The following is a 16,595-nucleotide window of genomic DNA, read 5'->3' on the forward strand; positions in this document are numbered from 1 at the left end:
TCCGTGCAAACGGCCGCCTTCCACCGACAGTCTACCGGCCTTCTCCGTTCGCGTCAGGTGCAAACGTGGATTATGTGTCTGTGATCTGTGACCCGTGTCCCTGTGCTTTGGATACCGGCTGCTTCGCCTGTGCTTCGCACCGATAGCAACAGAGGGAGGCCACCGTTCTTCAAACTGCCGCAAGAGTATCCGGTCCCACCCACCAACAACGGGTAAATACAATTTACGACTTGAATTTTGAACCAAAATTAAGACCGGACGAACGAAAATTTGAAAAACGGAACGGTATAGGCGAACATTTTCAACTTACCCGGAGAGAAATAAATGTTCAACGTCACTATTTCTTAAATATACCGAGGTCAGTGGCATTACAAAAAAAGGAGGAATTTTTGGCGCATTTTCTTCCAAACAGAAAAGAAATTTATGATCGATCTTTTCATTATTTCTGAAATAGACTTCTTATTTCCATTTTCTATTAAATAGTGAAAAAACTCAAAAATTTAATTTCATGTTTGATCCCGCCTTTGACCTTGGATGTTCCCAAGAGGATCCCTTCTCCAAATGTCACTATATTCCCTCCCACCAAAGAGTCTCAACAACCGCGGGTCGGCCTCCCCTCGAATCTTTATTATAAAACTAATATCTTTAAAATAATAACGACCATCTTTAATTGCGGTAATTAAACAATTGTTCAACACAGTTTTATCTTAGTTATGTATTTTTTTGGTATTGGTTTAACAAAAACTTGAATAGTTTCGTCTGATAAAAATGATAAATCGACCAATCAGCGCTGATGTAAGCGGTCGGAATCCTGATCTTTCGAGGCCGCTCGTTCACTCCGCCACGAAGGATGCAAAGTCCGCACGTTCACCTCTCGTTTGCTGACTTGTCTTCAACAAAATAATGGATAATGCCAACAGTAGTCCCGATGTTTTCATTCGTCCTTTTTTAAACATATTCCACCAACAGAAAGTCAGCGTCCCATAAGGGCCGATGGTGCAACATCACGGCCCCTGGCACATTCCAGTAATTCTCTGCCGTTGTAAGAAAGTACTAGAAGTATCGAACACTTTTTCTCTTATGAACACTCTTGATGAAGGTATGGTCTTGAAGAAGAAAGCAAATGTAGTTGCTACGGCCAAGCTTTCGACCTATTTTAAGGTCATCATCACGGCAAAGCAACCATAAATATGTCTACGCATTGACATAGTTAAGTTTTTGCAGAAGATCGAAAAAAATTTTGAAAACCGACTCAAACCCAACATTGCCAAGAACTGTGACCATGACGTTTGTTACCTTATGAAGTTTGGGTTTTGAGTATTAGAATTATCGACCACTTTTTTACGCACGAACACCTTTGATCAAGGTATGCTCTTGAGGAAGAAAGCAAATTCAGTTGCTACGGGCAAGCTTTCGACTTATTGTAACTTCATCATCAGAGAAAATCAACCATAAATATGACTACACATTGACAAATTGAAGTTTTTGCAGGTGATCTCAAAATTTCTTTTAAGATCGACTTAGTCCCAACATTGCCAAGAACTGTGACCATGACGTTTGTTACCTTATGAAGTTTCTGTTTTGAGTATTAGAAGTATCGACCACTTTTTTACGCTCGAACACCCTTCATCAAGATATGGTCTTGAACTGAAAGCAAACTTAGTTTCTACGGGTATGCTTTCGACTTATTTTAAGGTCATCATCAGGGCAAATCAACAATAAATATGTCTACACATTGATAAATTTAAGTTTTTGCTGATCCTTGAAGGCCGACTCAACCCCAATATTTTCAAGGACTGTGACCGTGACGTTTTTTAGCTTATGAAGTTTCTGTGTTCAGTGTTAGAAGTACCGATGACTTTTTTATGCACGAACACCTCTGATCAACATATGATCTTGAAAAAGAAAGCAAATTTTGTTGCTAAGGCCAAACTTTCAGCACATTTTAAGGTCATCAACAGGGCAAAACAATCTTAAATGTGTCTCCAGATTGAAACATTTAAGTTTTTACAGGAGATCCTTGAAGACCGACTCAGCCCCAATATTTCCAAGGACTGTGACCATGACGTTTGTAGCAGTAAGCAAATGTAGTTGCTACGGACATGCTTTTGACTTATTTTAAGTTCATCATCACGGCAAAGCAACCATAAATATGTCTACACATTGACATATTTTGGTTTTTGCAGGCAATCTCAAATTTCCTTGAAGACCGACTCAGTCCAAGATTGCTAAGAACTGTCTTCATGACGTTTGTTACCTTATGTTTTGCGTATTAGAAGTATCGACCACTTTTTTACTCACGAACACCCTTGATCAAGGCATGCTCTTGAGGATGAAAGCAAATTCAGTTGCTACGGACATGGTTTTGACTTATTTTAAGTTCATCATCAGGGCAAATCAACCATAAATATGTCTACACATTGACATATTTAAGTTTTTGCAGAAGAAAGCAAACATTTCTTGAAGGCCGACTCAAGCCCAATATTGCCAAGAACTGTGATATGACGTTTGTTACCTTATGAAGTTTCTGTTTTGAGTATTAGAAGTATCGACCACTTTTTCACTTACGGACACTCTGGATGAAGGTATAGTCTTGAAAAAGAAAGCAAATTTAGTTGCTAAGGCCAAGCTTTCGGCACATTTTAAGGTCATCAACAGGGCAAAACAGTCTTAAATGTCTCTACAGATTGACACATTTAAGGTTTTACAGGAGATCTCAAAATTCCCTTAAAGATCTACTCAGTCCTAACATTACCAAGGACAATACAGAATGCTATATGGCAACTGAATTTACTTTCTTCTTAAAGACAATACCTTGATCCATTGTGTTCTTAATTGTAAAAAAGGATCCCTAGGCACAATCGGTGATCGAAGGACTAAAAAAAAATCTTAAATAAATATGTACAATCTCTCAATTGGAGAATGAAGTTATTGAAGAGAAGGTATCGACCACTTGACGTTCAATTTGATGTATGATCAGTATTATGGTCAAGGTGTGGAATAAAAACAAAATTCCAACTTTTCCAAGCTTTCGAACCGGTCGTCAAGGTCCTCATCAGGGCCTATATTTTCAAACAAATTAACAACAATTAACGGTTATTTTAGAACCAAAAACAAATATCCGATTGTTAGCACAGTTAACTACTTACTATATTTGTTTTGTTTTTCATTTGTAGTAAGATGACAATTATTTTACAAATTTAAAAGCTGAAAATTTCTCCAGTTAAATATTTTTGCTGAAAAAACAGGAAATTCTAACTCTTAATAACTTTCACAGAATCGAAATCTCTAAGGAGAGAATTACCTCAGCTATAAGATAGAGAAGAACACGTGATAACGTAATCACACCTGTGACGCCCTGGAGTGATTTTTTGAAAAATTTTCTGCACATTACAATAGTTCTCCACGTTGATTTACAAAGTCTTCTATGCTTTTCTTCGCAGGTCTGAGGATGCTTTATGCAACATGTCAATATTTTCAAAATAAAAATTGCGCCCGGCATTGTGGTGGTGTTGTGACAACCCGGTTACATATATAATATAATTTGTTGAAGTCGTGAGGAGGGGACAAATTGGTAGTGGCTTGATTTCCATGTTTAAAGGTGATATGTTTGTAAAAACATCTTGGTTCTTTTTCTCTCGGGTAGAAATGTGTTTTTCTTACCACGAAACTTCAACTAATTATGAAACAACCGGTCACTAAGAAGCACACATATATAATATAGTAAAAATGGTGATGATGACCTCGAAGAAAATCGAAAGCATGGCAAAGTTGATATTTTGTTTTTATTCTACCCCTTGACCATTTTAGTGATCATATATCAAATTAAATTGCATGAATGTAAATATCACGTTTATAATCAAACCGCTTGCTTGGTAAACGGAAAAATTCCCGTTTTTTTTTTTTCAAAAATTCGAACGATTTCTGTCAGAATGTCATGTTTTGTCAGATATCGAACTGACTGTTTGGAATAAATCGACGGAAACATTTAAGAAGAAATCGTCCCGAGAACGGTAAAAATATTTTTCTAAAATCCCAGCGTGACGGAGGAAATGAGAGAATAATGGTACAACCGCTTCACAGCAACGACCCATTTAACTCTTCGGGTGTTCCTTTCAAATTGCAACATTTTGCCGTGTCCATCGATGCTGGTACTTTCTCCTCCTTCAATAATTAATAAAAACTCTTATTCTATATCAGTTCTTATAAAGGGATTTTCTTTCGTTTTACGAAGCTCGTGTCGAAACGTCAAAACATTTTTAAACAAAACTTTTATCATAAAAGACAATGCTTCTCAAAAATAAGAGAACTTATAATAACCACAACAGAAAAAATGTTATATTATGACCGTTATACATCACAATTTACAATATATTGTCTGTATTTATACCGGATGGTGTTTAATTCTAAGGCCATGTGAGAGTGCGTCAAGGATTTTATGAGTTTCATTGCCAATTGAAGAAAGTTACTCACAACGGTTGTTGACATGTTCATCAGATATTCATTTATGTTATTATTGGATTGGTGTGTTTTGAAAATCTGTTTTATTATCGCACATCACCATATCTAATTTATGGTTTATAATAAATACTGTTATCTTTTACACAAAACATTTTAGATTATATTGACTTTTATAAGAGTGGGACCTTACGAAATTAAATATGTCTAAAATAAATTTTCATCAAATTTATTTGTTCGAATTTAAACTTGGGTGAAGTGCGGCCAAACCGCGCATAACATCAATATAGTATGAAGGGAGGGAAACATTCGCGAATGCAACGTGTAGCGATGGTTTCAGAGATTTCTTCGTCAGACAGGGAAGGTCGAGGTAGGGTTTGACCGTTGACGACGACCAACTCGAAACGTTCATTGAAGAAAATTCACGTAAGACAACACGGGAAATTGCGGAAGAGTCAATGTTGACCACTCAACCATTGTTCGCCATCTGGAGCGAATTGGTGAAGAAAAGTAGCTCGAAAAGTGGGTACCGCACCAACTAACCGAAGTTCAAAAAATCGAAGCTTTGACATTCGCACGTCTCTTCTGTAGCACCACCAAAATAATCCATTTCTTGATCGAATCATGTCTTTTCAAGGATGAAGTCAAAACTCATCCCGAAACCAAATCTCTACCGAAAAAACTTTATGGTGACTTGGAAAAATGATCTTCGGTGAGGTCACAACAGAACGACAATACTTTAAGTTTTTGCCGAGCTTTCGACGATTATACCGTCATCATCAGGGCCTATCTATTATGGGAAATTATAGCAGTGAGAACATATTATATAATTTAAAAACAAAATTAAAAACAATTCTATTTTTCTTTCTTTAACTCGATGAGTGTTGAAATAGGTCTTGAGAAAAACAACTGCATTTATAATAAGATTATTTAAAATTAGGTAAAGCTCAGTATCTAAATATTAACAAGATGAAGTGTGGAATTAATTAAAAACCATAAAAACAAGATAATGTAAAATTAAAAGAAAAATAACCATGATGCACTGTGATATCCAAATATACCTGAAAAAGTAAGAAAAGAGGCATGTACTTTATGTATATTTTAACTGAGGTAACCTATACTTATGAGGTTTTTCATTTTATATTATGTTGTTTTTATGGTTTTTAATTAATTTCATACATCATCTTGATAATTTTAGATATTGAGCTTTACCTATTTTTAAATAATTTTATTATAAATGCAGCTTTTTCTCAAGACATATTTCAACACTCATCGAGTTAAAGAAAGAAAAATATAATTGTTTAAAAAAATATACAATATGTTCTAACTGCTATATTTTCCTATAATAGATGGCCCTGATGATGACGATATTATCGTCGAAAGCTCGGCAAAAACTTAAAGTATTGTCTTTCTGTTGTGACTTCACCGAAGAACCTTTTTCCAAGTTGTTCAACAGCAGGACGATCCATCATCTCATCTTTGGTTATGGTGACGGTTTGGTGGTATACTGCTGGGGTTATTCTCTGTAATTTTCTGAATTGAGGTGAAACTATCACAGCAGAGAAATATTGCCAAGAAATAGACAAAATGCACGGGAAACTGCAACGTCTTTGTCCAGCATTGGTAAACCGTAAGGGGCCGATTCTTCTTCGCGATAACACCTGGTCATATGTAGCAATGCCAACTCCGCGGAAACGTAAGGACTTTAGGAAACCTTACCGCACCTTCCATATACATCCGACCTCTCGCCTACAGACTTCCACTTTTTTAGAAATTTTGATCATTTCTTGAGAGTTAAACTTTTTATAAACAAACCAAAAACGCCTTCCAAAACTTTGTCAGTCGAAAGAAAGATTTTTATGCCACCGAAATAAAAACGTTTATAACATGTTGGCAAAGATGTATTTGCGTTGCTAGAAAATATTTTGAATACATTTTCTTTATTTTATAAAAATTAAAAATAGTTTTGACTGCCTTTTCAACACCTGCACTATTTTTGCATTTTGGGTCCTCCCAAAACAACCTCCTATTCACTTCTCCCCTGAAAATCCAAATTTTGTGTAAATATATATCTTAAATTAAGATAAAAACCTCATTTCTCTCTTAAATGACTTATGAAAACTTTTGAATTGTGTGCATTTGCGTTTTTCGTCGAGGTCTGCGGGACGATGAATTTGAATTTTCGATCCATGCCTTTTTCCTCCCGCTGGTTCGGTCTGTTCGCTATTGGTGGTTTGCACTTTTAGTTGGCAAAATATGAAGGAGTGAGGCAACTTACACTGGTCGACCGAGTTGGTGTGACACGAATTTGGACCAAAGGTTTTCTGATGATTCTACATAATTCCAAATTATTGGTCACGTATCCGCAACTTCTATGGTTCAAAAACCTATGAAAATCCGTCCACTAGGTTTTGAGAAAAATGATGTTTGAACTTGCACTAGGAATGTCAGTCACACAGATGTCGAAATTATCAGTCAAAAAATTAATTTATGCCGATTTCCAGGCAAGTCGTTATCTGGGGGTTTATGATTAATGAATCATGGCAATGAGATCAAATCCAACGTTTGACCATTTTCTGACCTACTTTTCATGATTTGTTTGTTGTGAGAATAATGTTATAATAATAGTGTTTGTTGAAGTATGCAAAAAGTAGTATTTTGTTGATTTATCTTTTTAAATCAGACCAAATAAGAATATTCTGCGCAGTAGAACATTTTTGTTTTTATGTAATCCAACGATGAAAGTGACCAAAAATAATATTCTTTTAATCTATAAATAACCATTTATGCTAATTTATTTTACACTTATACTTTTTATTAATATTTTAATTTATACGACATAAATAAATAAATACATTCAAACTATTAATATTAATAAAAATAACAAATGAACAAATATTTTTGGTTATTGATAAACTTTGATAACTTTTACTATATTTTTATTGCAATCTACATAAAAAATGATATATTCACATAGTTGATTTTACAAAGTAGAACGATGATATAAAAATATTAAATAACGGAAAATATCAACTTTCAAACATTTTTTGCGAAACCAGGGCCTATTCGGAAGAAATCGCAGAAACGTATCCAATATTTCGCTGTGTAGATTCACAAAAAAGTTTAGTTTAACACACCAACCTGTTAGACTAAAAAAAGGACATGAATTTTTATTGTCAGCAAAAAATAGACAGACGAAAGTGGATCTGATTATGGTTTCTAGTTAAACCGGGTAGTTCCTGTTTTAGAAAATTTCCAACTCTAAAAACCAAACCTAAAATTCTTTAAGGAAGACATTGTGTCGATATATCGTCTTTCGTGTTTGGCTAACAATCCAAGAAGCACGAAACCTGCAATATGGATAATGCAATATATTATGTCATTAGATGTGACATATAATAATGTAATCATAAACCAACAAGAAATAGAATATTTAAAAAATAACTTTTCCGATATAATAGCAAGGTAACGATACACCACTGCAGGTATCCCTGAGTTTAAATACTTTCCTGTAGTTTATTCATGATTTGTGGATACGAATGTAGCTTTTCTATCAAATTTACCAGTTGTAATTTGAAACGTACCCTTCTTAATTAATCGTTTCTAATTTCAAATTAATCTATTTTACCTCCAAATTATTATTTTTTCTTTTAAAATTAACCTTTTTTCACTTCAAATTAACATATTTGGTTTAAAATTATCTCATTGTTGTTGTAATGTTAATTTAACCGTATCATTATAACATAAAAAAAAAATCTAGGAGAAGATATGAAATATAACCATATAAAGTAAAATTCCAGCATTAAAAAATACTGTTTTTATAATAAGTTAAATTGTATTTTACATGGTTATAATTTGTACCATCTCCTCACTTTTCTTAATGGTAAAACTGTAAAAAGCAAAGGCTAATTTGAAATTAAATATGGTTGATTTACTGTTAAAAAGGGACAATTTGAAGTTAAAAAAGCAAAGGTTAATTTGACATAAAAAAGTTTAATTCAAACTTAAAAATGATGGATTTAAAATTAAATTAAAAAGGTTCCTTGAATGTTAAAAAGGTTAATTATACATAGTTCAGTAAAAAAAATTAATTTTCCATACTTTTTATTTTTTTTTTATTTTTTCACTTGGCTTTTTATGTAAGAGGCCAATTATTTTACATTAAAAAAAATTCCCAAATATTTCGGACATTTACATTACCTGCTCATAATTCATCAATCCACCGTCTCGGTTTTTTGTTAATACTAAATCTGTAATAACATCTTAAAAAGAGTTTATGAAATTAAAAGGAATTCATTTGAAATAAAAAAGGGTTAATTTTCTGTTAAAAAGGCTAATTTGAAATAAAAAAGGATTAATGTGAAGTTGAAAAGGGTTAATTTACTGTTAAAAAGTGTTAATTGGAAATGAAACTGGTAAAACTAAAATCGAAAAAAAGTGGTCATTTGCAATTAAAAAGGATTGATGACGGAAAAGCTATATAAACCTATCAAATTAAAATTAAATCATTTAAAGAAGCTATTTTGATTCTTAAACTCATGGATAGTTTAATATTGGTTTTGTTTAAATAAAAGGGTTCTAGGTGGGCAAAATCGGAAGGCAAAGGAATTTCACTTAATCGCCTGAAGAAAGTTGAAAGGAGTGGTCACAATGGAAGATTTCCACAGCGAGAACAAAGAGGATTGTCCGCCCTAGACAAACTGTGGACACTGCCACCTCCTAATAATCGACGTGGAATTTCTTTCATGTTTTAGCGGAGTCATCCACTTTATTAGATGTTACCCTGGCCGTAGAATGAAACTGACCTGAAATAGTATCCACTCACGTGTATTCAACATAGTTAGATTGGAAATTGAAGGCCTTGTATGCAAATAGTTGTTGAAAACATCGGTTTTGACTGTGTTCAGAACTTTCGAGCTTATCTCAATCTAGTTAGAACGCTTTGTTACTTGCAAGAACGCATTTTGCCCCTGACTTCCATGCATAAACAAAAAACAAATCAATTTACCGACTCGCCGCTAATAAAAACTTTACCCTTTAAGGTAATCGGTTCTGGATTTTATTTCGAATCAATGCACGCTCAATCAATTTAGAGCGTGTGGTCAGGATGGAGTGACTTGTAAATGGATCGTGCATTACCGTTTAATAGTCGTCCACGTTAAGTCCTCCTTTATTGTGGTTATGCCAGCCGGCAGCATAATAACCACGCATCATACGATTTGTATTTCCCTTCAGAAATATTGATTTTATACGAATCGACCGTTTAATTTAAACAAAACGTAAATTTGTTTTAGTTTTCTTTTGAAATTTTTTTATGTAGGAAAGCTCAATTATGACATTATAACATTATAAGCATGACGACCCGAATGATATCATCTGTCTCATTTTAATAAAATAAAAGTTACATCATTTACTTATTTAAACTTCATGTAATGGAAGTGAAATTAACCAAAAAATTAACCGGTATTTCATTTAAACGGGGCAGCTGACAACTGGCAAAAAGGAACCTCATCTTGATCCATACATTAACCCAGGAGTGGTGAATACACGTCAATAAAAGTGGAACAACTCGTACTAAATAACAAAAAGACCGTTGAAACCGGAACGGGCGGTGAAAAACACTTCCATGTCTATGAGGCACTGGGCAAAAAAGTTCGGAAACCTTCTAACTAATATGGCACGCTACACTTTAATAACATCTAAAGAAAAAAAGGACCTGTGCATTTATCAACTAAGAAATTACACACCATCATTCAATCACTCTTTCTCACTTTTTATTTCTCTCATACACACGTTCACTTATTCTTTTCCTAACTCTGTCTCCGTCACTGCCTGTCTGTCTGTGTGTGTGTCTCTCTCTCACTCTCTCTCCCTCTCTTTCTCTCTCTGTCTGTCAGTCTGTCTCTCTCTCTCTCTCTCTCTCTCCCTCTCTCTCTCTCTCTCCCTCTCTTTCTCTCTCTGTCTGTCAGTCTGTCTCTCTCTCTCTCTCTCTCTCTCTCTCTGTCAGTCTGTCTCTCTGTCTCTCTGTCAGTCTGTCTGTCTGTCTGTCTGTCTGTCTCTCTCTCTCTATTTCTCTCTTACGCACGTTCATTCTCTTTTCTCTCCTCAGTTCATCCTCCTTCTCTTCCTTTTTCGTATCTCTCTCACTCTGTCTCTCTACTAATGATACGACATTCTTTTTGTAAACTATTACAATTAATTAAGGTTTTTTAGTAGAGATGAAAAAAGTTAATGGCACGAGCGGGATTCGAACCCACGATATTCGGCTAGATACGCCGCTGCTCTACCACTTGAGCTATCGTGACCTCGATCCACTCGGACATCAACTTCCTATCTCCACCCCACCTTATGAGTTTTCTTTCCTTCCTTCCTTCTCCTTTTTTTCATCTCAACTAAGAAACCTTAATTAATTGTAATGTATTAATTGGTCAAGCGGACCACGAAATTAGTGAACTTTTTGTAAACGTTTTAATATTTGAATAAAAAACAAACGTTATCAAAGAATAATAGAACAATGTTTTAATGATGTGAAAATATAGTTCATGTTTTGACTATATTTGGACAATGTTTTCCGATTGATTACTATCGACATATTTTTTACCCGTTCTGATTCAACATTGGCAGCTTAAAAAATGTTATGTTGGACGCTTTCGGGCAATCTGGCTGAATGGGCTTAAAATCAGACGCAATCGACAATAGTATGCTCAAGACAACCGCAACGCACACGTCCGCCCAATTCAGCAATCAAACCATCACTAGTGCCCAACCGAACTAACAGTAAATACGCAAAACATTGCTGTACAACATACTTATTTTCTAAAATTGGACTTTTTTCTAACGAGGGATAAAGAACTTAGGTTCTTAATTTCCCAGCAAATCCCTCCTTTTGTTGAACGTATAAAACAGCTACAGTCATCCATTTTCAAGCATTCTGCCTTCTTAAGATCCAAACCGGCCAAATTTGAAACAACTATGTTAAAAAGATTTTACGGTTCTCGCCATCTTTAGTGTTAGGTACGCACGCAAGATAGAAATAGCATGAATAGACCGAAATGTTTTGACAGGATCAACTTACAGTTTCATCATCTCGTAGATTCCAAAAGATAATCTCACTGTCTCGTTTAATTGATATTTTCAGTTTTATTAGCAACTTGGCAAACAGATAAATATATAGAAATATGGGCATAATAGTCATTCGGGTTCATAGTCTCTTTAAAATCCCAGTGCTCAATGTGCCTTTCTCAAATTATACCTTTTTAGATAGGTCAAGAAAGGAAATAATCATTAGCTAGATAAGTACTAAAGACATTAGAAGTTGAATTTGGCTTGTAAAACTTTTTCTACTCCCATCTAGTTGTTGCTTTACAGTTGATATTTATCAGATTCTGCTTCCTTACCTAGTCCACTTTGTTTATTTGAGTGAAATAACCAGGTTAGATAAAAGAGTGAGTTATTTGTAATGGTTGGTTAGGGATGGCTATTATTGATCAAGCGGACGGGTATTCCATTGCTGTAAATGTTCTTTTTTAAAGGGTATATTTTGTATTTATAATAATTGTCAAATAAAGTATTATTATGGCTGTCTTCTTCTTGACACGACTGTTTTGGTGTTATTTGTCTAACTTACGCATTTTTTCCCATTCGTTTAATCTAGGTACGAAGTTGCTGCTTGTTTAGGAAGGTTGCTTGCTTTTTCATAATTATCGATTTCCATCAAACTCAACCAAAAACTGTCATTTTAATGATACCTCACGGTACCGTACTCGACCCTATTTTCTTCTTATTATATATTAATAAATAATTTCATTCAATTTAATAGCCAGATTTTTAGTTCTTCACTTCATCGAATATCAAGTGTGCCGATGTTGTTTTGTTCTAATAATTCATCTATTTATCCATTCTTATGATCTTTAAGATTATCATTATTCTTCTCTAATTTTGAAATAAATTGTGTAAAGTTCAAGATTGTCCTAGTTAAAAACTAAGGTAATTTCTTCGACTATATTCATCTATGAAGGTTACTGAACCTTGTTGGCAACACGGTTGAGTAAATTGAGGATTGCTCTACTATGGGAGTGTAATTTCCCTAATTTATAGGAGGCCGGTGGTTGTTTTATAACATTATACTTTTGCTGAAGGATCCAGTGTTTTCTTTGTTTTCTCTGGACTTCAGGACTTCTTTGAGGGAATTCGTTCCAGAGTCTTAACCGCCTTGGAATGGCTCTAAGTCTGGTGCATGATAAATCTTTCGAACGTTCGATGAAAAGATCTTTTGTTTCAAAACACCGTGAATAAAAGTTAAGAACGCATGTCCAGGTTATACTCAGAAAAGCGAGGTAGGCCGTATGACAACTTCTAAACTATCAATAAATCCAACAGTTTACCCATTTGTTTTGGGCTGTCGGGAGGTCTATGTCTAATACTAAAATGGATCTTTTTTTGTTGATCTGCCACGAAAGGAAACGTCTCGGAACATATGGGTGGACGTCCGATCCAAAAAGGTGTAGTTGACCTTGCGGACGGAGGGAGGCTGAAGTCTGCTGTGCATTCCAGGCGCGACCTTGCTAATGGCCGAAGCAACCGGTTTTCGAGAATTCGCTCGGCCTGTTGCTTTACAGCGGGAACTTCGTCGACGGGGCCCAGATCTCAAATTGTCGGATTGCCTCGAAATTGTCCAAAGGCCACATCTATTATCTAATAAACTTCACTTGACATTTCGTCCGCTGATTGGTTGATAGCCCTATGGAAGACGTGAGTCAAATTCATTAAGGACCACCTACAAAGTCTTTATTAAAAGCTCAACATATGAATTTTACTTCTAGAAATAACGTTTTCCCCGAGCAAAAATTTATGTGTTATTGTTGTCATTCTCCCACATTTGCATGTCTCAATATTTCCGTTACTTCGTATCTAGAAATTTGTTTTACGTTTTGAGCTCAAATCGATTCATACCATCTACATTTTGCTGTGCTTTGCAGGTTGAAATTCATCCGATATAACAGAATACAATGGCAGAAATGCGTTTCAATTATCTTCGGTGTAGGGTTACAAACAGGAAAAGCCCACCCATTCATAATCTACCGTCATAATTTTTATATTAACGTACTTTGTTTGTATGAAACGAAAGAAAAATATTTAAAAACTCGGCCCAATTTAGTAATGATTTTAAAAGACATTCAATTAATTGTCACCCTTAGGGAAATGATGAAGGTAGAAAGGTGGCCATGGTTCATCCTTAAGAAACAATAGTTCGTGTTAATGGCTTACATTAATCAATTATCGTACAGATAAATTGAATCATTATTTTCAAAGGCAAATCATTCAGTTAAAAAAGGGATATTTTAGTATTAAGTTACAAGTACTCTATCATTATTTTTTGTTTCCCAAGCACTGCTGTTCACAATCGACTCGATCCACCTCAGAAGTAGTAGGTTGACATTCGTTGCTACAATTCCTTCTTCTTCTTCTTGATTTACCTCCCATTTTAAATATGTACTTAAATAATATGAAACATCCAAATAATTAAACTAATTATTTTAATTGTTATTATTTTTATAATTAGTTTATAATAGTTAGTAATTTAATAATATTAAGTATTTACTACTATAATATTTATTTGTGTTATAATTTCCGCGTTTCGCACGTTCAAATTGAGCGCCATTAAACAAATCAGCTGCTAATTGGAACATCGCGTTGGCGGAGGTATCAGCGGGTTCACTTTGGCAATTCATGTCGAGAGACCTGGTTGTAGAAGTCCTTCAACCTGATGATGAGCTAAAAGGCTCGAAATCCGGATCGTTGCAAAACACCTTACTGTGAGTAGGAACTATCTTTTTGAAAAGGATTCCTTCTTCTGGGATTTATTTCCTTCCGAGGTTATATCTCCATTGAGCGGTTGCTTCGCATTCAAAGATGATAGAGGATTGCTGTTTTTCCTCCCCTTCGTATCTACACATGAGATCATCATTGAAAATGTTCAAGTTCTGTAGATTCTTTCTCAGGTGCCAGTAACCGGTTAAAGGTCATGTCACTCCTCTGAGGAGGTCTATTACACTAGAGTTCTTCTTGTGGTCATCGGGGATATTTTATTTTTGTTATGATGTGCTGCAGTGAGGGTTCTAGGTTAAATTCTCGCCAAAGTTTATGTCTTGGTATCGAACTTAGTTTTTAATTGCATCATTTCATTATAGACGCATAGGCTTTGAATTTCTATATTTCTTTTCCTGATGAATGAAATTAGTATAGTTTCTGAGGGGTTTTCTTTAAGTCCTCATTATGGGCATCTTTGATCCATCATGTTTAGTACTCTTTTAGTGAGTTCTTTTAATGTTTAGACGATTTTTCCCCTGATTATTTTAACAATATATCTGCACAGCTTTCCGTTCCGATTCCCCTTAAATTTAATATGCTTATGAGGTCATCCATTAGCACATTCCACACTAGAGGCGAAATTATTCCTCCTTTCGAACACCATTATATTTTATTAACTTCTATCTTTTTTGATTATTTTGGTCTTCCTATTTTCGCCGTTTTGATGGTCCCTCGCCATATTCTGTGGCCCTATTACAATAGTGAAAACAGCAATAAATCCGGTACTCATGTCATCAGGTTATTGTGTTTCCTCAGGTTTTGGAAATATTAGATACATCCGCTGATTAGTTTTGATGTTATTTTTCTACTTGATAATGCTTTAATAGCTGCTTGACTATCTCATCATATGAGGTTTTTCTTTCTTCTCAAAGGTCAGTGTAACCTTTTTCAAGATTCATTTACTTTGCTTATGAGGTCGTCCATTAGCACATTCCCCACAAGAGGCGAAATTCTTCTTCTTTTCGTATACAATTATATTCCATTGACGTTGATCTTTTTGATAGTTCTGGCCTGCCTATTTTCGCGGTTTTATTCTGTCAACATCGGTTTCTCGCCATCTTCCGTGGGTGTATGCGGTATTTTGCCAATCATAGCCTATTGAGTAAAGGAATAAACCTGACCAGTTTTTTCTAATTCAAAAGTTCCTTTAAAAACGGTTTTGTGTGTACTTCTAGTCAAACCTAATTTATTTTACAAATTCCCTTATTAGTAGTATTTATTATAATTGGTTATAATGATTGTAAACTTGGTTGGGTCGAGGTAGGAAGTTAGTGTCCGAGTGGATCGAAGTCACGACAGCTCAAGTGGTAGAGCAGCGGCGTATCTAGGCGAAGGTCGTGGGTTCGAATCCCGCTCGTGACACTGACTTTTTAATCTCAACCAATGCCTTACATAAAGATTAATTAATTGAAAGATGTTATTTGGTCAATCTGATCATGAAATCTAATGAATTTATTATAACATTTTAATACTTATAATTTGGTCATGACCTGGGTGCAGACCGAAGGAGCCATATCCGTTATGTGGGAAGTAGCGTAGAACAACTAACACAGGGTTAATTATTTTAAAAAAAGTTCTTTCAGAGTCACAGAGTTTCTATGTGATTAATTTATAATTGGTTGACTAATTCAGCAGGATAGATTAAATAATAGTAATCCTAGGCATTAGTAATGTGACTAATGAATCCTGTTTGAAGTCGCATTAAAAATGAATAGAACGTTGATGTCACAATGAAAATATTTAAAATATCTACGGGACACAAAAAAAGAAAAAAGTTAGTCGAAAAAAGACTTATTCGTTATATCGTTGGAAGCTTGTTTTTTGACGCAGTTGTGTAAACGATGAAAAATGTTGGAGTTTTGGTGATTTATTGGCAGATTCAGTTCGTTTGTTTTATTGACACCGTTCTCTTTTTTTTTCCGATTCCATAGTGGTTCATTGGTCACCGTTTACCTTTTGGACACGTCGACAGCTTTATGACTTTTGAAACCACCGTTGCTTGGCTGCATTCCTTTTTTTTATGGATAACTGTTAATGCGCCTTTTGCACACCGCTAGCTAAGAGGCCACGAATACATTTTTCTCAGGTTGAAAAAAAGTGTTTGAATTTGATCGTATTGACGCGTATCGCGTACGTAAGGTATCAAATTTTGGAAGTCAAATGGATTCTTATGTCATTATCTTCAAATTGAACGAAGTTATTCAGTTGATAATAATTTTACAAAATAATCTTCAAAAACAAGGGATAAATATGAATGTTCAGCTAGA

General features: G+C 34.8%; 1 protein-coding gene across 4 annotated transcripts in view; it reads left to right on the forward strand.

Annotated features, from left to right (window-relative positions):
- Window positions 1-16,595, forward strand: part of LOC106662758 (apoptosis-stimulating of p53 protein 1) — a 478,897-nt gene that overhangs the window by 166,991 nt on the left and 295,311 nt on the right. Inside the window, exon 1 of one of the 4 annotated variants that reach the window (XM_014387034.2) lies at window positions 57-212. The exons of the other annotated variants lie outside the window; for them this stretch is intronic. The gene's annotated coding sequence lies outside the window, so the exon portion shown is untranslated. Of the gene's footprint in view, window positions 1-56; window positions 213-16,595 lie in introns of those variants that run through there. 4 annotated transcript variants of the gene reach the window in all.

This window comes from Cimex lectularius, unplaced genomic scaffold (genome assembly GCF_000648675.2).
Source record: "Cimex lectularius strain Harlan isolate CLEC.00 unplaced genomic scaffold, Clec_2.1 scaffold45, whole genome shotgun sequence".
Lineage (NCBI taxonomy): Eukaryota > Metazoa > Arthropoda > Insecta > Hemiptera > Cimicidae > Cimex > Cimex lectularius.